General features: G+C 35.5%; 1 protein-coding gene and 1 long non-coding RNA gene across 4 annotated transcripts in view; one reads left to right on the top strand and one right to left on the bottom strand.

Annotated features, from left to right (window-relative positions):
* Positions 1-24,667, top strand: part of Ror (tyrosine-protein kinase transmembrane receptor Ror) — a 237,202-nt gene that overhangs the window by 69,192 nt on the left and 143,343 nt on the right. For 2 of the 3 annotated variants that reach the window (XM_072903495.1, XM_072903494.1), the window contains exon 2: positions 16,953-17,038. The exons of the other annotated variant lie outside the window; for it this stretch is intronic. The gene's annotated coding sequence lies outside the window, so the exon portion shown is untranslated. The remainder of the gene's footprint in view (positions 1-16,952; positions 17,039-24,667) is intronic. 3 annotated transcript variants of the gene reach the window in all.
* LOC140671844 (uncharacterized) lies at positions 15-11,681 on the bottom strand. Its single transcript, XR_012047798.1, has 3 exons — positions 11,352-11,681; positions 4,598-4,675; positions 15-559 (listed from the first exon to the last, which is right to left on the bottom strand). It is a non-coding gene; the product is annotated as an uncharacterized lncRNA (long non-coding RNA).

The following is a 24,667-nucleotide window of genomic DNA, read 5'->3' as shown; positions in this document are numbered from 1 at the left end:
TGTCTTTCTCCTCTAATTTGTTTTGCGCGTCCGCGCAGTACACGCGAGGGAATTTATCTCGTCGCTTGGACGGATTTTCTGCAATCTTTTGGCTAGCTTTGCCGGTCATCGGTCGACTACCACGGCCTGTTATGTATGCCGAGACTTTCGCCCCTAGGCCGGTGATTATTCACGAGGGACTTAAAGTTGCGAGCTTGAAGTTTCAGCTTCTCGTATTTAGTTTCTTTTCTATTCGCCGGGGACCCCGCTCGTGTATTCGCGCAAAAATTGCCCTCGCGAGGACGATAAGTGGTCGTGATATGCAATGGACTGCAGCTGTTGCGAAACGATTATCCGCGATGATGCGTGTACCGTGATGCCTCACTCGAAGACTTGTCGCTCCTTGAAATATACGTTAAAATCTTGTTAAAGTAATTGCTGATGTCAAATTCAAGTAAATGATGTGGTGATTGGTCGACTTCAGGAACGTTGTTGCGTATTTTTTGTGAATTCTATCTCCACTTCTTAATTTTAAATCTTGCCATTGAATGAAGCGATAATTGCTTCCGCCGTCAGTGATCTGAAAAAGAATGTATATGTTAAAAAATATGTAATAATTATATAATTATTTTATTGTCATATGTCGAATATTTAATATCGAATATTTATTATAATATCCGATATTATATATCTATTTATTATGATATCGGATATTACATAGTGTTAGATATATATTATATTATTGAATATTTTTTAACGCATAAAAATAAAATATAATTATCAATATTTTATTCCTTTGAATATTGTTGCATTTTTCAGATACCTATTGCTTTAGTCGTTGCAAAAATAAAATATTTGCTCGTAAGTGGAAATTGCGAAAAATCACGATAAAAGCTTGTTTCATCCAAATAACAAGAGTGTCAATATTGTTGTAAAAACTCTTGTGAATGAAGGTTTTATTTGCCAGCGAAACTTCGAGAGAAGTCAGGAGGGATACAGAGGAACTGATTTAGAACCTTGCAGACAATTTCACTTGTAGAGAATTGCTTCGCGTATCATACGATGCAAAGTATCGACACGTGTATTCGGGTAAATGCGTGAAAAGGCGAAACATTTCGTTCTTGCGCAAAGGAGGAAGCAAGTATCCGCTTTGAAGGGCGCTTTTTTCACGATGTTGCTCTCTCAGCGTTTTCTCTCTTTCTCTTGCTCGCTCTTCTTGTGACACTCAAAGTCCAGGGAATGACATCAAAGAGGATCACACAGCAAAGCAGGTGCATATCCTCGATCGCTTGTTGTTACCCTGTTCTGAAAGCAGACGCAAAAAGCAACAAGGCACAAGGCAAAAGAGAGAAAGAGGAAGAAATATTTCAGGAAAAATTGTTCCTTGAAAACATATACACATAAAGATTTTATATTTGTTAAAATATTTATAAAAGATAATTAATTTTTATTAATATTTATTTAAATTTATTATTTGGTGGATTATTTTCTCATTTTTTGCAAAAATTTATATATATATATATATAATAGAATATGCAATAAAAATTTCTCTAATCTTATATAAAAAATAAATTGTGTAAATAATACGAATGTATATCTATAATAAAAATATAATCAGACTTGATCTGAAAGAAGAATAAAAGGAGTGTGTAAAAATACGTGTAATATCCATTGTTTTGATGAATGAATTTAATCATTGTATAAATAACGATCTCTTTGAATTTACGTAAGAAACTAGCAATTATCTCGGGACTACCTAATAATTAGAAGATAAGTGAGAATTTTTTTACGCTTCGTCATGCGAATGTCTGTTGACTTTCTTGATGAAGCTAATTTTCTTCAATTAGCATCGACGAAGACTGATAAAGAAAAATAAATGGCAAAGAAGTTTTCTTTTTCGCCAAGATATTTTTGGAATGCGAAGAGAAGTAATTTACACGTACGAAAAATCGGAATGAAGTTAAAGGTGTAAAGCTCTATTTTATGGCGGAGGGACAAGACTATGTCGATGCATGCTTAGAGCAGATATTTGAACGCATTCCAAGTAGTGAGTCATAATTGACGACTCGTGTCTAACACGAAATTAACGTTGCATTCGACGAAAACTACTTGCGAAATAAATAATTTAATATTGAAGAATCTGTAAGATATAAATTTATTTAAATTAATAAAAATTTTTCATCTCTTTACTGCATCGGACGAAAATAAGTAATCGGATTTCACTATATTTTTAGAATACATAGTCTTATTTAAAATACTGACGTTATCTCACATGATTTTTAATGACATGCCTGTCACATTACCAAATATTTTAATGAGTCGTGTATATTTTGAGCTTTTGAATTTCTACTACCATTCATTCTTGTTGATAAATTATTATTGCTATTTATATGACAAAAATTAAATATACACGATACATTGAGATTTATCTCGAAAATAATTATTAACATTTAATTATTTTATATAATTATTTTTTGGTTACAAATAAATTTATAATAATTTAATCAAGTATATTTAATTTACTTAATTATTCTTTTAATCTTTGTAATCTATTTAATAAATATATTAGTGAATATATTAAGAGAGCAACACACCGGATGATACAGCTATTTATAAGCAAACGCGCGTCGCGTGCAAAAGCGTCAGCATATCTCTTGCTTAAGAAAATAAAATATCCATGAGAACTCTCTTTCTCCCTATCTTTCTCTGTCATAGGTTGCTCACACGCTGGCAATTTAGCGAGGTAGGATGCGCAAGGTCTTTGATGCGGGACGAGATGTAAGAGGCCAGAAGTTACAACGTGCAACAATTATGCTCCTTTAAGCGTGAACGACGCGACAGAATGGCGGGGGCGATGTATCTCCTTTGTAATGCGAACTTCACAGTACGAAAGTTTTCGCGCTGCCGGGCAAAAACTTAGGCTCGTTAAGGGACGCACATTTGCATGGCATTTATCACAACTCCTGCGAGGATCTTTAAGATATGTACGTGCCAGCGCGGCCGGATAAAGCCAGAAGGATTAATGAGGACGTCTCTCGTATTTCACACGGTTGTTAGAGACGAAATATATATTCGCCCGATTCTTAAATCTTGAGTACTTTGGTGTTACTTGTGCGGTTGCACGCGTTAATGTCCCTCCTCATTTCTATAATATATTGTATAATATTCTTATAAAACATCGTCGCGGAAGAATGTCCCCGTTGCTAGTGATCACTTTGTCGTATAATTATTATTCACATACACCATTTTTTTTTAAAGAAGATTTAAATATTTCTTTTATTGAGAAAGTTGTGGTGCAACAATATTATTTTAACGAAATACTTTGAATAACTATTATAGAGAAATGTGTTAGATTTTTATTATAAGTATATGGTTTTATGTACAAAAATATTTACGTTATTTTGCAGAAAACAATTTCTCTCGTTCCTTATTCGCGATTAAAATAGGATTGATTTCACTTGCGCTTTTTCCCGAAGCTTGATCTTATGTGCGCAAAATGCAATAATATGCCTATTGACCACCTGGTGGCCATGCAATTTTAACGATTTCCGGTTTCGACGGATACGTGTTTGGCGGCCATGTATTATTCGCGTATCAACATAGCGATAGAATGATCGATATAAAACAGACCCGGATCTCGACACGTGCCAACAAATGGTATATTTTTAATATTAAATAATTGGAAAATGATTTCCGATATATATTTTAATACTTTAATATTTAATTAGCATACAATTATATATAATCTAATTGTCGTTCCACAGATCTATACAAATATCGGTTGCATGTACAAATATACGAATATTAATGTCATTAATATTAATAACAATTATTTATTATGTATATTATTAATAATTAATTTGTGATATTTTATGCATTCGCATAATCACAATTTATGTTAATAAAATACAATAAAATATATCCCGATGAAAATTGTGCGGAGAATTGTAACTCATTTATATATCTTATATTTCATTATTTTAAACATGTCGAGTTTTAAAGAGATATGTTTTTGACATGAAATAAATTGAAAATATATTTTATAAATATCTATATAATAAAGAAGAAAGAGAGTAAAATGTAACAATTAATATTATTTCCGAATTAAAAAAAGTAATTAAAACAAAACAAATTTTTTTTACTCGCTTTCTAATGTTTAGGACATCGAGTTTTTGTCCACAATTTACACGATGATAATTCTGTGTGCGCAACAAATTCGACCTTTTCTCGCTCTAGTGTATATTTGCCTGGCGTGAAACATAAACGACGTAGTGGGATGCAGCGACCATGGTGCCTTGCACGAAAATCAAATTTGCACCGTGAAGTGCGAGATCGGGGCGTTATCGGCCAGTAGGCGTGTGCACAATTTTAACGATTTCCGGGCCGGTACTTTCAGCGTAACGCGTTTTGCACGTCGTCGCCGAAGCTCGAAGGTCGACGCGAACCAGACGCTGTGATTTGAGATTTCGATTGGAATGATCGGTCGCGTTGAAATGGAATCGATGACGATGCACGTTATTATTATGCGAAGCGGCGATGGGTTATCGATCACGCGAAATGATATTCGTCAACGTCTGTCGCATTTTTCCATATTATATTAAAGGGAATCTTTACTTACGAATACATTGCTGCGTTGTGAGGCTAAAACTTCCAGTTTGTCTTCCAATTTGATTGTGTGTATGTGTACTGCTATTTCCTAGAACAAAATTAGAAATGTGTATAGAAAAAATTATTAATATATTGAACTATTTATCAAAATTTTCTAACAATTCTTTTCTGAAAAGAAAAAGAATTTATTTGTTACTTAACAGAGAATTGTGATAGAAAGATTTAAAAAATAGTTAATTAATATCTATAAAGAAATTATATAAATTTTAGTCTATTCTATTTGGTTAAGAATATTTTAATTGTTCTTTTTTCCAAATATCAATCATTCAACTTAAAAAAACAGATTTTTAAAAAGTTGTTTAGTTTAACATTTTACTTGTTATATTTAATTATGACAAGATTTTATTTTAATGAAAATAAAGATGTTTTACAATAAAAATATAACATTTATATCAAAGATATTATATTATACTACAATTATGAACTCTTACTAAACTTTATTTTAAGATTAAATTTTCTTTATAAGAAGAAAAGATTGTCATTTTTAATGTATTAGAGTTTAGAGAAATAGCGATTAACACCCGGGAACATTCTGTAGAACATGTCGATGGCGGTGCATTCGTGACACACAGTCACCGCAATGACGTACCCATGGATTACACACCCGACACGTGTCACCGACACGTTTACCGGCATGACGTTAACACACGTGCATCGTGGCGGCTCCGCTGCGTTGTGGCGCGTCTCGTAGTGCGTAAGTGCCGCACGGAAATACGTGTACACGTGGTTTGCGAATGATTTACACGCGGTCGTGCGTAGCATGCACCGGCTGCGATTTGTTTGCGCAGATGCAGCACGAAAATTTAATTTCGAGTACGATCGTTAACGACGTCCGATTTTCGCCGATTTTAATTGTCGCTCGTCGAGTTTCACGTTTTTTTTTTTCTTTTCATCGCAAAATTCTGCTCAAGGGCGAAAATCCGAGACCCGATATATCCGTCATCGATGAAAAACATGTCGGATATAACGAAGAGGATTGTTTCGCCATTCTCGGTCTTTTCATTGAGCACGAGTCGTGTCCAATTAAACGAGGTATCTTTTCTGTGCTTTTTCTATTCATAATGCGACATGTTTTTTTTTCGATATTTTGCCCTTAGCTAAAAGTAGAAGTACGCCAAGCTTTGAAGATTCTTAATGAAAACTTTTCTTTGTTGTCAATAATATTGTAAATATATTAATTTAAAATTTTTCATATCAATAATAATGATCATAATATCTTGAAATTACAAAGAAAGATTCAAACTGAAAATATATCACTGAAGGCTCAACATTTCCAAAAAAAGGAAAATTAGTGGTTTCACTGATAACAAGTTATATTCTGTGTAGGTAAATTATGAAGACATTCCTTGCGTCTCACCGCAAGATATTTCGTTATTAAGCAAATAGACAAAATGAGCGCAATAAAAGAATACACGTGGGACACGGTCGGGTCACCTTCGTTAGACAAGAATGTCTAATAATAGTAAGAAAATGAAGCGGAAGTGATGTACTTAGATGCCTCTCGAGGAATGCTAACGAGACGACTTGTCCCCCTCTCCATTTGCAATTCCGGTATACTTTGAGAGAAACGTAATACGGGAATACAATACACAAGCCAAGTTTCATCGCGTTCACAGAAGTCACTTCACCGAGGCAATCCGGATTCGCGACGAGGCCATGGACGCGGCTAATTGAATTCGATCGAAAATGCTTGCCTAATTGCAGCGTCAAGTTCTCGTAAGCCTCGTCTTTGGAAGTTCGCTGTTCTTCTCCCTCTCTAAAGCCTACCTTCTCTACTCCCGCACTCGGCCTCTCTCGCCTTCCATCTTGAAAGTAGGACTGAACTTTCGAGTTTATAGAACTGAATCTTAAGCGGCGAACCCTCCAATTTAAACTTGGACCGCGATGTTATCGTTCTGCCCTTGAAAGCGGGTTACCTTTGCTAGCGTTGGGACATAACCGTGGTTCTCCCCAGTCTTCGCGATGGCTCATGAATCATTTTAATGTGTTGCGACCGTGATGTGCTTTTCTCTCGCTTCAGACGTATGCCGAAATCGATGCTGTTTTACGTATTCGTGATACTGTTATATATTTAGCATTATTTGGAATTCATTACAAAATATTGCAGAAATAAAATTTGAAATTTTCATGAATTTTCATGAATTTGAAATTGAATTTTCCTAACGAGCATGAAAATAATTATTAGTCCCAATTGTCGCAATAATTATTTTTCATGATTTTTTTACGTTGAATTTATTAGCCCTATAAATACAACTTGAACGTTTTTTCATTAATTAATACAGTTTTTTTAATATGTATAATATATCTATGTAAAATATATTTGCAACATTTTTTAAATTTGACGTTTATAAAATTTTAATTACTTATCGTGAATAAACATTGATACAGTGTGATAAATATATTACACAGCACAATATCGATTTTTTGCGAAGAAAAGTCACTTAATTTTTCCCATTTTTTGCCAACAAATTATTTGTAATCTTGTCGAACAATTTTATCGTGATTTTTTTTTTATAATAACATTTCGTAGTCGCGATATAGATGGAAGCGCACAAGAATAAACTGGACTCAAAACGGACAGTGGCAGATATCTCAGCTGCTTTATGCGACCTGTCCCGACTGATTTTTCGAGTATACGTCCAAACTGTCAACGGCCTGATGGAGCGGAGAAAGACTCCAAGAAAAAACCAACGACTGCCGAGTTAGAAATGAATCATTGGCCGGCTCCTAGCACTACCGTCGACGATTAATTCATCGTCGACCAATCGTTATTACGGTCGACGCCGACAGATTAGTTGGTGTGGATGAAAAAAGCTTTTACGCGGCATTTTCGCGTTCGGAACGAACGATCGCTCGGGGCCAGCATGAGATCGTGGCGATGAGAACTTAATCGCCGGGAAGAGAAAGAGAGAAAAAGAGAAAGAGAGATAGAAAGAAGCAGGGGTTCCCATGTGCCCCAAGGTAATTTGAAATTTCATAGCCGTACTACTCTTCGCGGCAGAAATAACTCGGAGCAGCATATGAACGCAGCTTGAAAGCGCCAGCATGTAAACACCTCGTAATCGACTAATCGGTCGTGATGCTGGAAGTAGATATTCGTACGTCAGAAAGTCTTGAGATACTTGTCATGGAAGAATAGGAATAGATTTTTTAATATTCAGCGTTGAGAATCAAATTACAAATTGAGACTCCCAGAAAGTAAAGTTTGAATTTTAGTGCGACAATAGCTTTCAATTAAGCTCTTTATTCACGCTTTTGAATACAAGGCTCGTGTTTTTTATAAAATTTCAACGTGGAGAAAGAATTTATTTGATTCAAGAATTTATTACGAAAACTATTCTAAAGTTTTCGAAATAATTATTTATTATTATTGTTATTATTTTATTGCCTTTTTATCGATACTGCAGCAAAAAAGCGATTTTTCAACGATTTGAAATTTTTCAAGTAATGTGAACATTATTGAAAAATGACTGTATTCACGAGTTTTCGACGTTTTTGAAAAAGTTTTTTCTTTTATGTTATGCATGTTGCACTTATGCGTCGCGAAATAAATTTCCATGTCGTATTCCTGCGTTTATTGCCGCGTTTACTGCTCTCTGCCGCGCGCAGCAGCTTCTGAAAACAGTTTACGAAGTGCAGATTTACGAATATCGTGTCTCCGAATCCTCCGTGATGTTTGTGCGACGATCATAAGGAGATTTTATCGTTTACGACATTATAACATGGAAAGTTGCGTCGCAGCGTATCATTTATGTCTGAACAATCTTGAGCGTAACTACTTGAATGTCTACATCAGTTATCTGATGCATAATGGCAATTTTTCGTGTGTAAAGAGAAAAATATTCTCCCTTCAAATTTTTAAATTGCTTGAAAAAAATTAATTGATCTAAACATTACAGGATGATTCATACTTTATTTATTTACTATTAATTTTTTATTATAAAAAGATTATTAAGAATAAATCCATTTCTGTAATGTTTCTTGCATATGTATTTATTGCATATGTATTGTTTTTAAAATTATTTCTGTTTCCGTTATAATATAATTTAAAATTTTATTTTTTAATTTTGTCAAATTTATGATTAATTTTTTATTATAAAAAATTATTAAGAATAAATCTATTTCTGTAATATTTGAATTTTATCGTATTTAATAAATCAGTAAACGAATAGAGTTAACTTATTGCTTTTTGAAACGGCTTTTGTAGCGAAAAAAAATGTTGCAAATGTTATTGTCATCGCGAAAATTTGCTGATATTGTGCTTCACAGAATAATATTCACGTTTTTTTTTTTCATCGAGATGCAAGGTTTTGGCTTTGCAATCAAAGATCGTTGAGAAGAAAAATGAAAGAATTAAGTGAACCGCGAAACGAACGTCAGCCACATTACGGCGAAACTCGATTTTGCGAAGAGGGAAAAAGAAAGATTCTAATTGTACTCAACGCAGTCGATGCGGCGTGTAGTGCGGTAAAAGGGTCGGCAATAAAAGGCAGCGAGGCGTTTAACGGAGTAGAGATATTTTTGCGAGAGACGCTGTTATTGTCCGGGTCCTCGTGAGCAAATGTCTCAATGTCCACCTTCGTGCAGGACAGTTGATAAATGCACGCGCAATTTGACGCGGTCGGCTCGGATTCTCTCCCTCGCGATACTTCTATCTTCGCATTCGTGTGTTCACACATACTCCCACTTGTTTTTCGCACATGTAGCTTTTACGATGGAGCTCATTTCTTCGGGAGACTCGACATTGAGGAAACGAATAAAGGCAGATGTGTGTTTGAGCAGCGCGATTGTAAGAAAATTATTTACTTATGAGACAAAAGTCGAGTTTGATGAATTAAAAATGTAAATTTGTATGAAATATATATATATATATATATTTATTTATTTATTTTTAGTCTTTCATTATTATGATTATTATGATTTTTTTGCTATAGTATTTGAAGGATTATCATGAGAAAAAATTATCTTCCGGCGGTAAATTTTTGAATGAAACGTTTTGCATGATAGGCAGACAGCAATCTGAACAAATAGAACAAAAGAAAAGCCGCGTTCACATTCTCAAAGCCTCCATCGACGAAATGTAAACATCTGGATATATATAGCGGTGAGAGAAAACGGCGAAAAGTTTTAGCGAGTGCCTCTGACAATCCTCAGATGGCTGACAGGGTGTATATGTGTCAGAAATAGTCGTTCTCTAAAAAAGAAAACTTTACCGAACATTGATCGATTAAGTAGTTAATCAAGAGTAGAGTTCTACTTTTTTTTTTTTAATTTGAACTCGCAAACCAAAATATGTGTAATATTAAAATTTTAATAATTTTTTACATTTTCCAATTTGGTTTCTTTCTTGTATTTTAAATACCGTTTAGCGACGTTATGTGTTTAGATCATTTTTTAATGTCGAAGGATCGATCTTTGGAAACGCTAGTAACATCTTTAAGTCAGAAATGACATTTTTGCAGTTGCAACTCACTTTTTACCAACGGAACTGCGATATTATCGGCAACAACGTCTATTCGTCTTTCAAACACCATATATAACCAGCGCAGACGTTTCCAATTTTTCAGAACCAGTCTGTAACGTGATTTCATTTCTTCTATCTGTATCTGTGTTTCTCTCTTTTTCGCGCATTTCTGCTACAGAAATTCTTTACATCCGCGGGTATCTTCGAGCACGTTTCCGGATTCGAATGAGAAGATCGAGAAGATCGGTTATTTTTCTTTCTCTTTACGCCGGGATAACCTCGAGTTTTCTCGATTCTGTTCGCTTTATTGCCTTGCCTCGCTCGTCTTCTTCTTGCGCCGTAACAGTGCGGATGAGTAGAATGCGCCCTTCGATTCTAATAGAACATCGTAAAACCACGACGACGTCGTGAAAACCGCAGAAGACGATATAACATCGGGAAGCATCGTCCAGCCAAGACGGGCATTCTCGGTCTCGCGTACCTATGTGTCTCGTCGTTTTTCCAATTTCTTGGAACTTTCACATTTCTCGACTTCTACACTTTTTCTTTACTGATCTTTCGCGAAGAACGTGTCGGCTGACCGGCTACACGTGACAAATATCCATAAAGAAAAATAGACGAATAGACAGCGTTGCCGCGAATAGCGCGTCTGAATTTTCATTTAAATATTCTTGTAGAAATGTCACTACCTGATTTGCACTTTTGTTTTTATCCATATAAGTATATATTTTTATTAATGACAAGCATCTGCTAATCACTTTTTAATAGTGATCTATCCTTCGATCGATTAAATTTAATTTTAATTGTAAGTTTTTATTGGTTTTTAATCTTTTTTTTTAATTTTAGAAAAAGATAAAGTTATGTTAAGAGTAAAGTTGAATGATATCGTTGAAACCGTTAGTAATTTAATATTAGCACACTTATTAGATTAATGAAACTACGACTATGAAGATGTATTAACGACCATAGCATTACTTTCTCAGTAACTATTAGACATTAAAACACATTAAAACACATTTGGACACTTTTTCAATCAGACGATCACGACAGCACAGACCGTCTATCATTATTCTTGTTTTCTTTTCGTTCCTTCTTTTTTGCACGAAAAAGCTTCTCTTCTCTCCGTCTTACGCGTACCACCCTTTTTCCCTCGAGCTTCGTTACGCCACGTCACACTACCTTTGACCCCCGCTTTCCTTTACACCCGGACAGGAAGACAGGAAGTTTCTTTGGCACGTACCTTTTTCTTCTTCTTTCTCTTCCACTTCCACGATTTCTTTTTATTCGCTTTCCCCGTCGTCGTTGTCGTCGTCGTCGTCGTCGTCGTTGTCGTCGTCGTCCTCGTCGTCGTCGTCGTCGTTGTCGTTGTCGTCGTCGTCGTCGTTGTCGTCGTTGTCGTTGTCGTTGTCGTTGTTGTTGCCGTCGTCTTCGTCGTCCTCCTCTCCTTCTCTACCACCGTCTTCGTCCTTCTCTTCCTTTTCCTCTTGTTCCTCTCGTTTCTTTCCGCGGCCACGGCCGTGCGGAATTCGAACCGGGGTTCGATTTGGCGGCACCCGGTTGGAGCTGGTCGGCATTACTGTGTTCGAGTAGACCGCTCGCACCCAAAGTCTACCTCCCTCTCTATCTTTCTCTCTTTCTCTTTCTCTCTTGCCTTCCCGTTTTCTCTTTCTTACTCCGTTGTCCACAGCTTCCTTCTTGGCGCACTCCCTCTTTTGCCCTCTTTCTCGCACCTTCCGCGTTTTCTCCCCCCCCTTCCCTTCCCTCTCTGCTCCTCGAGAGCAGAGTAAACACCCCGTCCTGATTCTCTCCCTCTCTTTCTTTCCTTCACATTTTCTGGCAATGTTGCTTTCCCACCTCGCGAGGCTGTCTCTCTCTCTCTCTCTCTCTCTCTCTCTCTCTCTCTCTCTCGTTCTTGTTCCATCCTTCTTCTTAACACCAATCATCTCTTTTCCTCGTATGAATCGCAGGCGCTATCTTACCGATCTAAAATTACCTCCGAAACGATGAACGCCGTTTTCCCTCTCTCTCATTTTCTCGCTTTCTCTCTCACTCTCTCTCTGAGCCTTCTCCTACCGCTTTTCCATCTCTCCTGTGGTTTTCAACACACACACACACACACACACTTTATCTTTCTCAATACGTATGTAGCTTACAAGCGGGGTGAGCGACTCATCTCTGAGCGGGATCACATAGATTTATAGTTTGGTATTTAGACATTTAGATACCATCCAAGTGTGGCCGTTGATCAATCCGGCGACAGACGACGAGTCGATCGGTAATTGGAGAATGATTTACAGAAGCGAGAAACAAGGAAGATGATTTTGCGAAAACAAAGCGAGGAGCAGTGAGATCGAGAAAACAACCCGTTTATTTATTTTTATAGTTTATTTGCATTCGATGGAGTGTGCTGTGCAGTGAAATAAAGAGGAAAAGAATGAAGAAAAATATAGAAACCAATAAATTGCAATATTTTTTTTTTTTTTTTTTTTTTTTTTTTTTTGATACTAAATGCTATTGTAATCTTTTTAGAAGCAAAATGATCTTTGTGGTTGTAAAGTTTAATTATATCTTATTCAGCAATTATACTGTTTTATCAAAGTTTTACTAAGAATAGATTAACTCCAAAATCTTTAAAATATTTATGAGACTCGACGTCTTTCTCCCGTCATCAAATATTTTTTATTCGAAAGATTAAATCACGAAGACGTCAAAATCATTCACTGGCGAATCGTTTTTGAATGCGCGTGAATCGCGACGGTAGCCGCCCTTTTTTTAATGGTCCTGCAATTTTACATACGTTAAATTATCGTAAATGTCGGAACTAACTTATCGCTATAAAGGATGCGGAAAGGCACGCACGTTATGTAAAATGCCGTGGCGCATTTCACGCACCATAAACTTACAAATAGTCAAAGGACAATTTGCGAGTGTTTGCCTTTGAATGTCGTGCATTTATTAACAATAATCTAGTCAGTTTTATATTTGTATATCTGTACTCGAATAAAAGAAGCACGAAAATATTTGTCCCTTTTTTAACAATTATATTTAAGCAAGCTATTAGCATTTGCAATTAATCTATATATTTATTTTCTTTTTACATGTGTTAGGTTTTTGCTGTAGCTCGTTTGCTGCAATGGTTGTGTAGCAAAATTTTATGCATACAAACTGCAAGATGACGGGCAAATAATATGATAAATTATCATCGTTAAAGTTCGTGAAGCGTGTAAAATTATCCGTTCTCTAAACAGTAACTTTATCGCATTCACAGCTGCTGTTACTAAAGCCACGAACTTTATTATAGTGTTTTATACAAGGATTGTTCTCTTTCTCTCTGTCGAATCGTACGAAAAGATCTAGTAATTTGCGCGCATCCATAAGTGGGTTTTGTTTTCTATTTACATTTCTACGGTTTACGTTTGCACGCGCACAGAAAAACCGCAGAAGCGGTTTTCCTCGCATTTTGAGCTTCGTACCTCTATATCTGGTCTGACCCGGCACTATTCCACGTTTGACCAAATAAAATGCTATAGACTTTCTATGTAAAAAAAGGTTCAAGATCGTCCCCGACTATTTGGCTAGAGTTCGCGCAGGGTTCTCGATTTAGGCGCGTGACATATTTCCGTGCAGCCTCTAGCTATGTGTATCTAAACGCACCTGTCGCACCTCTTTTCTCTTCCTCCTCTTCTTTCTCCTTCTCCGGTCTCCTGTTCTGGCCTCCCGCTACTATCCAAGGAGAATCCACGTATCGGTCTCTGGTCGAGGATCAATTTCGACTGCGATTCGCGTGCATATATCCGCATGCGGTTGGCCTACATCTGCGACTAAAATTCACAGAAACTCCGCGGACGAATCATCCACGGATTTCCGCGCGAGAAAATTAATGGCCCACTTCATGCTTCGTTGCGACTTGTCTCAGAAATAATAAAATAAAAATTTGTGATGAAGACAAATGCATCGCTAAAAAGAAACGCATTTATTATTTTGAAAAATAAATGCATTTAAAAATATTGTCATATAATACGCAAGACAACAGACACAGGCAGAACAAATACACAGGTTATAAATTGCATTTTTTCTTTGAAAATTTTAAAACAAGTGGAGACAAAACGCAGTTTGTTTTTCTAAACAAAAATATATATTTTTCTATTATCAACCATTTATTACTATAATATCGGCAGGTTTTTTTTATTTTAAAAACTGATCACAGTAGATATATTATAGTAAATATGTTACGGAATACCGTTTATCATATATTAAAATTGTAAAAATAATAAATCGTATACACAGAGAGAAAAATTTCTTTAGATTTAATCAAATTTATGCTTGAAACACTCGAAAGAAGCTGTTTATTTGAAGAAACTAATAACATTATTGGATTTTTAAAATAACATGTATCATATAATATTTTTTAATTCAAGGAAATAATACTTTGTTCGGTCAAATAAAAATAATATTTTCATATTTTATAATATTATTTGAATAAAATAAATAAATGTAAACAAATTATTCAAACAAATCGTTCTGTCTGTGTATGACTAACAAATTATTTAAGTCTAAAAATTTAGGAAAGAAAGCGAGAAGAACTAAAAAGAATCAATTATAGGTAAAATAAAATATATTTATAAATAACATTTATTCTATATATTTTCCAAAATGCGCGCATGTGAACATTCAAAATACTCTTTCAAGAAATAAACATCTTATTTTCGTCTTATTTTCAAGCGCATTGATCTTGCTGCCATTTGATCGCGCGCCAAACGGAATGATGATTCGCGGCAAAAATTCCAGGCGTTCTCCCGCGCGATTGGCAAAGATTTTTCGCGACGAAAAGAATCGCCGTGAGATTGCGGTTTCCATCGTGACGCGCAACAAAGTTATGCGAAGTTTGATCGAGCGCTCCGATCTTCCGCGGCGCGGTTGTGGCTGAAATTTCCATTGTTACATGTTCAAGTAACCGCCAACGATGTACACAGTCGCGATAAGCGCGCGCGGATGATAATTAGTTCACAAGCAGAGAAATCAGAGAAGTTTGCTCCAGCCGGGGCACGGAGTTGCACCGATGTTACCGCCGTCGGGCGTGCTCGTAAGAGAGCTGCACAACTTATGCATGTTTCCATAGGATCGTGAATTTCGCACCCCAAAGTTTCCGCTGATCTCACTCCTAGAATCAAGAAAATAACGCTCGACTTAATCAACTCACATACGTCGACAGGTTTTAATTTTCTGTAATTAATTTTAAAATAAATTTAATAATAAGGTTACTGATGATGAAAATAAAATACTAATTTAACATATATATGTATATTAGTATTAAAATAATTTTTTTTAATTTTTGGGGGATATTTTTTACGCTCAAATAAATTATAACAGTTCTCATGTATTTTTTAATATTCCGAAACAACCAATAATTTATAAATTATGTTTTGTAATATTTATGCAGCATTATATGTAAATAAAATTATTTATGGGGAAGATGTTAGTAATAAGATAAAATATAATATCGTAATACTTAACATTAACAAAATATTTCTTAAGTAATTGCAAATCGTCAGTGTTATGATTTAACTTTGTTTTTCCTTCTATTTTATTGAATTTACATAATTCATTCAAATTTCAACAACAGAATTGAATTTGTTTAAAAAAATTTTTTATTTTACAATTATGTTTTCTAGTTAGAGTTCTCTTACGCTCGTAAGTCTATAGTTGGCAATTCCAATTGAGATTGTCAGACAAAGAAAAGTCAAAGATCCCGTCATTCATCTCCTACGTTACTTCGAAACAAGTTTGTGCTTTATAGGAAGTTAATTTCGTCGCGCACTGAGACACGATTTTGATGGGCTCTTTCGAGCGCATTTAATTTTCTCGTGACTCTGACCGAATAGGGAAACGTTGCTTTTACGAGCCGACGATTTATCGCGTGCACGTATGAGACGACATGTGAGAGTCTACCGGGTATTTTAGCTGAAGGAAAGAAAATTCACGATAGCATTGTCGGTTATATTCGTTGGATGTTGAACGTCGTTAAAGTTGCCGTCAATGTGACCTCCCCGTAAAAACGGCTTTTTCTTCTCGCGTTTACGACCATCGTCTCGATCACTTGCGCGACTGCGAACGTACAAATTGGTTATATGAGGCGATGAATTATTTTTGCAATGGAGACTTTAACTTTATTTTCGCGAAACTTTGTTCTTTAAAATGTATTATGTAATGTTATGGCGGTACTTTTGTATTTACCATTTGGAAGTCGCAAAAGACATTATCTCTCATTAATATTAAAGTAGATGGTATTTTATAAGATATTACACAAACTATTTAGATATTATTTAGATGTTACGAGTATTGTACTTATAAGATACAGTCACAATTTTCTTTGTCTGTAATATTTTTCACAAATACATTAATGAAATTTACAAGTTTATTCTTACGCCGTCAGTTATAATTTTCCACACGTGTACGCACGAAACAAGAGGCCTTGAGCGTTTCTGTCAACGAGTATTCCTGCTCACAATCATGAATATCTGTCAAAAACAACACATAATTTTTACGAAGTAATTAATGCAAAGAAGAGACGATCGGTACGCGAAAAATTTCATATTCGACGTCAGCACATATATATATATATATTTCTACAGAGAATGTATATGCATACGTATATATATTTCTACATACTTCGCAGAATATTCGTGCGTGTATACACACGCGCCTAAATAAGAGACCAAACCCGACAGGGAGGACTTCCTCGTCCTGTCTGTGCATTGTGCTTGCCCTCCATTCTGCGTTCTGCTTCTCCCTCGCAACCCATGGAGTCAGGCTTTTAATTAACCCGTTTGTTTGTCCGCAGGTTGGTATTCCTGAATCGCGCGGTCCTACGTGCGCCGGAAGTATGCCGGGACACACATACATGCATACTAGTATATTTTGCGACGCGTAAGTACAGGCTTTTGTGCGTGTCGGTGTTTGGGGCTAGCAAAATTGCATTTTCCTTCATCGCCCTCGATTCTCCTCTCGCCGTTTTGTTAGCCTCAACATCCGCGCGACACTCAAATTATTTTATTATTATATATATATATATATATATATATATTACTGTAGATTTGGCGAAAAAAATTTTGATCTGCGAATTATGCCAACAAGAGAATCTTAATCCATTTTAAAAGTTTGTAAATTACTTTTTATTTTGTAATATAATCAATGATATTAAAAAAATTTATTAAACTGCTTCATTATTGCATATGTATAAAAATAAAATTTAAATTTAATACGTTTTTATATTATTTATTATAACAAGCTAAAGAATTAATAATTTTTCAATTTTCTTGTACAATTGTCATATTATTAACATATGTAAACAAATATTTTGACGTACATTGGAGAAAATATTTTTAAAATATGCAGATAAAAAAATATGATAATTTATTAACAATTTATATTATAGTACAAAAACTAGTCTAATGTTCTGTTAAACAGTTTACTTCGCTCGTCAAATCAAATTGTGTTTCGCGATTTATCTATTTTTGAGTTCCACGATATCAGTCGTTCTTAGACACACGTACATATGGCTTTTCCGTGCTTCGAAGTGTACCTTTCTTAACTCTGTAAATGCCCCAGGGATTTCAAGAGGATCAAAGAAGCCGTAAATCGACGACCAAGTAGCTCGAATCCTATAGAGAATTTTCACGAACTCCGACAGTAGTGATGTTCTACCGACATATCTCCACTGTCTTTCGATTGACATTTTGAAAACATCTCGCTGTATTTCTTGTAAAATATAAAATAACATTCCTAAAATCATGAATTCTTCAACTCTCGCTCTCTCTCTTTTCTTTCTCACACAAGTTTGAATTTTTTTTATAGATGAAATATATATATTCCTTAAATTTAATCATGTTTTTATTGAAATTAAATACTATTTGAGTATAATTTTTTGCAATTTTTTATTTAAAGTTACATAGGTTGTTAAAAGTGCTCTTATAATTTCGCGTGTCACTTTTTTGTTGGGCAGTTAATAAATTTGTAATAGAGCATTTCGTGTACTTCGTCTGAATAATGGGCGTAACTTTTTTTTCGCTCGAGCGCGATGCAGAGTTAATTACAAATTTCATATCGCGTACAAACTCAACAATTTTAAAGTCAAACTCAAAATTATTCTGGAACGAGTGTGTATAATATATGACAGAGAGAGAGAGAGAGAGAGAGAGAGAGAGAGAGAGAGAGAGAGAGAGAGAGAGAGAGAGTGAGAGAGAGAGAAAGAGAGGGATATGTATGAAAGAGAAAGCGCAACCCGGTTACAACCAAACCATGTATAGAAACGAACTACGCGTGCAGATCTAATTTACGCAGACGCAAATACGCAAGCAACGCTTTCAAAGTAAATTGCATTTCCCTTTGTCGGGGGCCCGTATCGTCTGCGGCGCGTCACCATGCACAATACGTGAAAATCAGCATACACATATATATACACACATATGCACAGGTGGCATCACAAAGAAGGAAAGGGAGAGAGTGGGAGGAGGGGGGGGCGGAGGGAGAGAGGTGACCGGTCTCGTTAAGAGCGCATGAAAACTGTATGGAAAATAAATTGCACGGTCAACGAGAGTATAGTTGCGAGAGAATTACTCGCGCTATGGCTTTGGCGCAATATGCGTACGTCGCGTGCACACGCAGAAACGTAGTATTCGCCTATACGCCGGGCAGATTCATTGAGTTAATTAAACTTTGAGGTAATACGCGCCATTCCCGGATTTTTTTTTTTTTTTTTTTTTTTTTTTTGATTTTTTTAGTTTATACTCTTTCCGCATAACCTCGGGCGATAGGATACATATATAGTATCGCGCGCGGGAAATATTAAACCGCAATTTAATTGCCGGTTAATTCTTCTCGGTGGAAACAATATACCGTGCCTGCTATAGGCACGATAAAATAAATCGTTTTAACGTAGCGGAAGAGAGAGGTCACAATTATATCGTGCGATTACTCTCGGTTATTGATATCATAATTATATAAATTATTCATATTCTCGTACGATATTTATATTGAAAAGAATACATTATAATTCTATATATATATATATATATATATATATATATATATATATATATATATATATATATATATATATAGAGAGAGAGAGAGAGAGAGAGAGAGAGAGAGAGAGAGAGAGATCTTGATGATTGATTGATTAACGTTTTCACTTTTCATATGATATTAGGAAATTTTGATTATATATATGTTACGTTTTTATATCAACCTTAATATTTTTATAGATTCGCTCACTTTACAAGTAAACGACTAATACCGGTAGCATAAATTTGTATCGAATCAGTTCATTTTTTTCACTGAAATTATTGATTGAAATTTATATCTCGTCCTTAAACTTTATCGATGTCTCTACATCCGCTTGCAGACATATTTGTATTTATTTATGAACAAGCATTTTTGTATAGGTAGTTTTTTGTACGGGTGTGGGGTCGCGAATTCTTGTTGGTTGATCGTATTTCAAGGCTCGTTAAACCGTGTTAACTGTTAGCAAACTGCACGCGCGTCAGCGGGATGCGTTATATATGCTGTATAAGATTCTAAACGACCCTACATATATTTCACTTTGGCTATTTATCGTTTGCAAAATAAGTCCAAGTTCAGCATCAGACCGTGCGAACGTCGAATTCCTGGTTTGCTTCGCGTTTCGGTTAACGTGTAATATCGAATTGAACGTAAAGTAAACTGAAGACTTATTAAACAGAAATTAGTAATGTATTCTATATGTGTATTCTTAATTATAATTGTAAATAATATTCATGAAAATGTATTAATTATGCTAACGCATTAAACGGTGTGTTTTGCTAACATTTTTAATATTAAGACGTAATTATTTATTTAATATATTTTGATATAAAATAGTGATTCAGATTTTGAATGTTATTTTTATGTATAAATTTACATATAAATGGTTACATTGATTTTAATAACTTATTGAAGTTAAAATAATCGCGTCATTCGAAATTATGCCAGATTTTTTTCATGATTGAATATTTTTAATAATTTCTTGTTATTAAATTTCATGTAATTTTATATATATTACTATCGTTATTACATAACAGAATGTTGTTTAGCATCGCGTTTACTGTCACTGTGGGAAGCGATAATCGATCTCCCCTTGAGTGACGAAATTGTGGAAGTTGCACAGCAGCCGTTGACACAATTGCGTCGTGAAGGGAGCATCTTCATTAATAAAACTTATTTTCGTTGAGGTCGCTCGAGCTACAAAATCCATCCATCATCCATTAAATTACACGCCATCGCAGTTTGTCGCTCGCGCAAAATCATAATATCGCATAATTAAAGAGAAATTATAGGATCGGAAGAGAGAATGAGAAAAGTTTCCAATATTTACTTACGCACGGCGATGTTATTTTCTTCGATTCATTACGAAGAAGATGGATTGTTGGCTAAATTACGTTATCTCTCGCATTCGCAAAGTTTTACTTGTCATATTTATGTATAATTTTACAAATCACGCACATGCAGGGTTTGTGATCAATCAAAATTCATTAATTATCTCACTACAAGAAAATCTATCTAAATCTAAAATAATTTTGCTATAATAGTGACAGATATTATTATCTATCATTAGATCGGCGCATGAAATGCGGAGAGAAAGGGAGAGACTAGAGCGCAGTGACTAGAACTAAAATTATCTACCTTTTCAAAATTTTCGCGAATTGTTTCTGCCAATTAAATGTGATGTAGGTTTCGTATATTATCGAATTACGTCTACATTTGCGACTTTCTATTGCTTTGGACGTACATTAATCACTAATCGCATAAAAAAACTTGCATCATATCCAGAGTTTTATATACCGAACGTTCACGTGTAACTCCTTAAATGGCAAAACCGGTGATTACATGCGCCAGGTCAGATTACGGCAAAACTCAGCTCCGGCTTTCACTATACCCTCCGCTGATCCTCTGTTGGTCCTTGTCAACCGCGTTCAAGAACTCTGAAAGCAACGTGTGTGGGCGGCCGAGACCGCCGTATCTTCTTCTCACCTCTATCTTCTCCCTTACGGGCATAAGATATATATTTCGAGGATATAACTGACGTACGCGCAGAGGCAGATGAGTTCGCTCGTAAATCGACCATGCAAAATTATTGTCCTCGCGCTTCCCATTCGATCCTCAAATTTGAATGTGTCGATCGTGTTTGCCACGTCGACGCGTTACCCTATGTTTATTTACATCTGCGGTTCTACGCTTTCATGAAATATTTTCACGAATCTAATTTAATTATCGCTATATATTTTTATTGGTTTTGCTAAAGCACGTTATTTCAATTTTATTCATTGGTATTTATTAATATCAAGTAATAAAATAAATAACACGTTTAATTTCTTATTGCATAATTGATTAAATTTTTTTAAAGCAACAATATAAAATTAGGATTAAGAAAATATTAAATGTTTAATTTAAAATATTTGAATATAAAATTTATTTTCATAATTGCAAAAGTGTCAATATAAACTGGCATTTTTAATATATTTATGTATAGATCTTTAGATGCGAATTTGTCAGTTTGTATGATAAATATATGCGAGATAATTTTTCTTATTTATAATATAATAGAATGCTGAATTATCTAATATTCTCTTTGGAAAAAGTGACCGAGATGCGTATATAAGAGTAATATTCGCAAAATATTCTTTTATTGTCCAATTTTATTGTCAGTTTCTACTCGAGCACGTCGCTTTATATAGTAGTTAGTGCTATTAAGGAAATGCGCTTATAGAGCGTTTCGAACATCTGCGTCTTCGTCATTAATCCTCTCTCCTACGTCTCTCTGCTCGTCTCATTGCCTCGCGAAACAGATAGACCGAGTTCTCCCTTTTATCTTGTCTTTCGCTCTGCAGTTACGGTAATTTTGCTTCGTCGCGTTTCATAAACATCCACCCCCTTCGCTTGCCCGCGGCTCGTTTGTGCTGCAAATTGCTCTAAGAAGATTTCGTCGGGCTATGCTTTTGATAGACGCTCAGATCATGATTTATGTTCCTTGCTGTACACCCGTTCCGCAATTCACACGAATGCTAAGCGACACACTCAGGAATCTTAATCCTAAATTTCGCAAAAAACAAGAAATAAAATTGAAAATTACATTATTTATATATATCGAAAAATATAAAGAAAATATGTTAAAATATAAAAATATAACGGAGAATTTAATATTTTTATTTTTTATGCAATTCATCTGATATACTATTTACAAAAACATAAAATAATTAGTACAATATATTGTAAATTAGCAGAAAGATATAATTAAGAGTAATGATTCCTATTTTGTTTAAAAAAATAGCTACATTATTTTAATATTATTATGTTACATTTAAATTTTTTAATTTACACTATAATTTTATAAAGTTTTTCCATATTTATTTCTCGGATTATATATTTATTCCTTATAAATTATTAATTTTCTTCTTGATTTTTCGAATCTTAATTATTATTGAAAGATTGCGAGGCTATTCGATTATCATTACGAGGACGTTAATACAAATGGAACAGACGTAGAAATGACTCAACGGTACCCTCGACGCACCCCGAAATAATATTGCGACATGGCAAATTCTTTCGTGGTAACGACATTTGCCGGCAGTCTATTCTCTTTTCTTTAATCAACGTACCCGACAATTGATTCTCTGTCGTCGCACGTGCGTGTACGTAATTGTCACAGGACTGTATCGACCAACTGGTTTCTCCTGGGGCACAAACGGAGGAGATCGCGAAAATTAACTTGCCGGATTCAATGGCGCGACCTCGGCTATACGCGAAGCGAAGTGGCAGATGGTTCGGAAAATCTAGGATTACGGAACTAGCGAAACTATCGAATTACCGAAGCCCGGCGTGCCACGACTGATACTGCGAACGAAGAAACGAACCCACTTAACGGGAATGCCGTCCACCCTCTCTTTCCCGGCAGCGCTGGGAACAATCGCGGTGATCTCGAGTTTTGCCGTTGCCCGTACTGCGAACGGAACGGAAAACGTGATGGAGATAACGTCTGTTATCGCCGGCGGGATCGTTGTTGTTACGAACGAGCGTAGTGTACGCTCAATGAAAAACAGAATCGTAGTGTAAACCTGTGCTAGTAGCTGTCGTAATTGCTGTAGAACGCCCGTTTGAGAACACGTGCGAAGCTAAATCATTATAAGTTTGTAGTTCGCGGATTCCGCCAAACTTTGTCACGCCATGAAACAAGGGAAGTTTGAAGGAGCGTTTACGCTTCGAAAGAATGATAAAGTAGGAGATGATAAAAACGTAAACTCAATATTTTTACGTTTATTTTCATTTATTATTTAGTTTATCGCGTCGCGGAAAATATAATTTATTTTTGCTACACTTAACGTTGGATATACATATTTATAATAGAAAGATGAAGATAAACTAAAGCGCGAGTGAGGGAAACGCGTGATCACTGATAACCACATCGAACTTTGCGGAGTACCTAGCTTTTCGAAGCCATCAACGAAATCCCGCGGGCATCACGAATCGGCAATCAAGCGGTAAATTACCTCGTGTCCCACGCGTCCATATCGTACTTCATTTCCGATTAGCCTGCGTCGAATGCGTATGGGAGATGACGACGATATGTTATCAAGTTAACTGTCGCTCGACTTGCACGTAATCTAAATTGCTCGTTATTTCAACCGAGAAAATGTTTTTCGCGGCTGAGTAATTATTTCAGGAGGCTCGGCTATTGAAAACTGCAGACGAATTATATTGATCGGCATAATGAGTCAATCATTTATCGTCGCATTTATCCTGTCAAAGATACGAGCTGTATATACACTCAGAGGTGGAACTTTCGACGTTAACCTGTTGCTTCGGCGACGAATTTATCACTCGATGCGATGAATATTTCATTGCATTACAGTGTCTGATGATGTAATAATTACGAGACTCAACGTAGCACTTATACAAACATTTCTTTCTTATTGATCACGAGAGAGGAGCATCAGAAGAGTTTTTATATTGTATTGTATAGATGTATATATATATATATATATATATATATATATATATATATATATTAATACATATGTATATATTTTAAAAAGTAGCTATTTACTGTCAATATATAAATCTTTCAAAAAATAATTTTTTTTTTTTTTTTTTTTTGACAGTCAATCACCGTGTAAATAAAAGATAAGGATGTATGAGATACGAATGAACGATTTAATGAGTGAGCTTTCCTCTTTCGTTTTCTTATTGGTTTCGAAGCTGCAGTAATCTCGTGAGCTCACCTCTGAGAAGGCGCTTAAACCGAGGGACGCGCACAAGCATCTAGGCAATCACGACGGTATCCTCCGGTCTAGCAGTGAGAAGGACAACAGCACGGCTGCAAGGGCAAGTGTGCTGGCAGGATATAGCTTTATTAAAGTTAAACAATTCCAGGGCGACAAGGCGTAATCCTGACGCGCGGCGTATTGGCACGAAGTGCTTGCACGTGGTATCGTCTGCCACCCTCAAAGATAGACGCCATTTTCCATCCTCGTCCTGCCCTCCCGA

Source organism: Anoplolepis gracilipes, chromosome 12 (assembly GCF_047496725.1).
Source record: "Anoplolepis gracilipes chromosome 12, ASM4749672v1, whole genome shotgun sequence".
NCBI lineage: Eukaryota > Metazoa > Arthropoda > Insecta > Hymenoptera > Formicidae > Anoplolepis > Anoplolepis gracilipes.
Note: the sequence above shows the minus strand (reverse complement) of the source record. Positions and strands in the feature narration are given on the sequence as shown.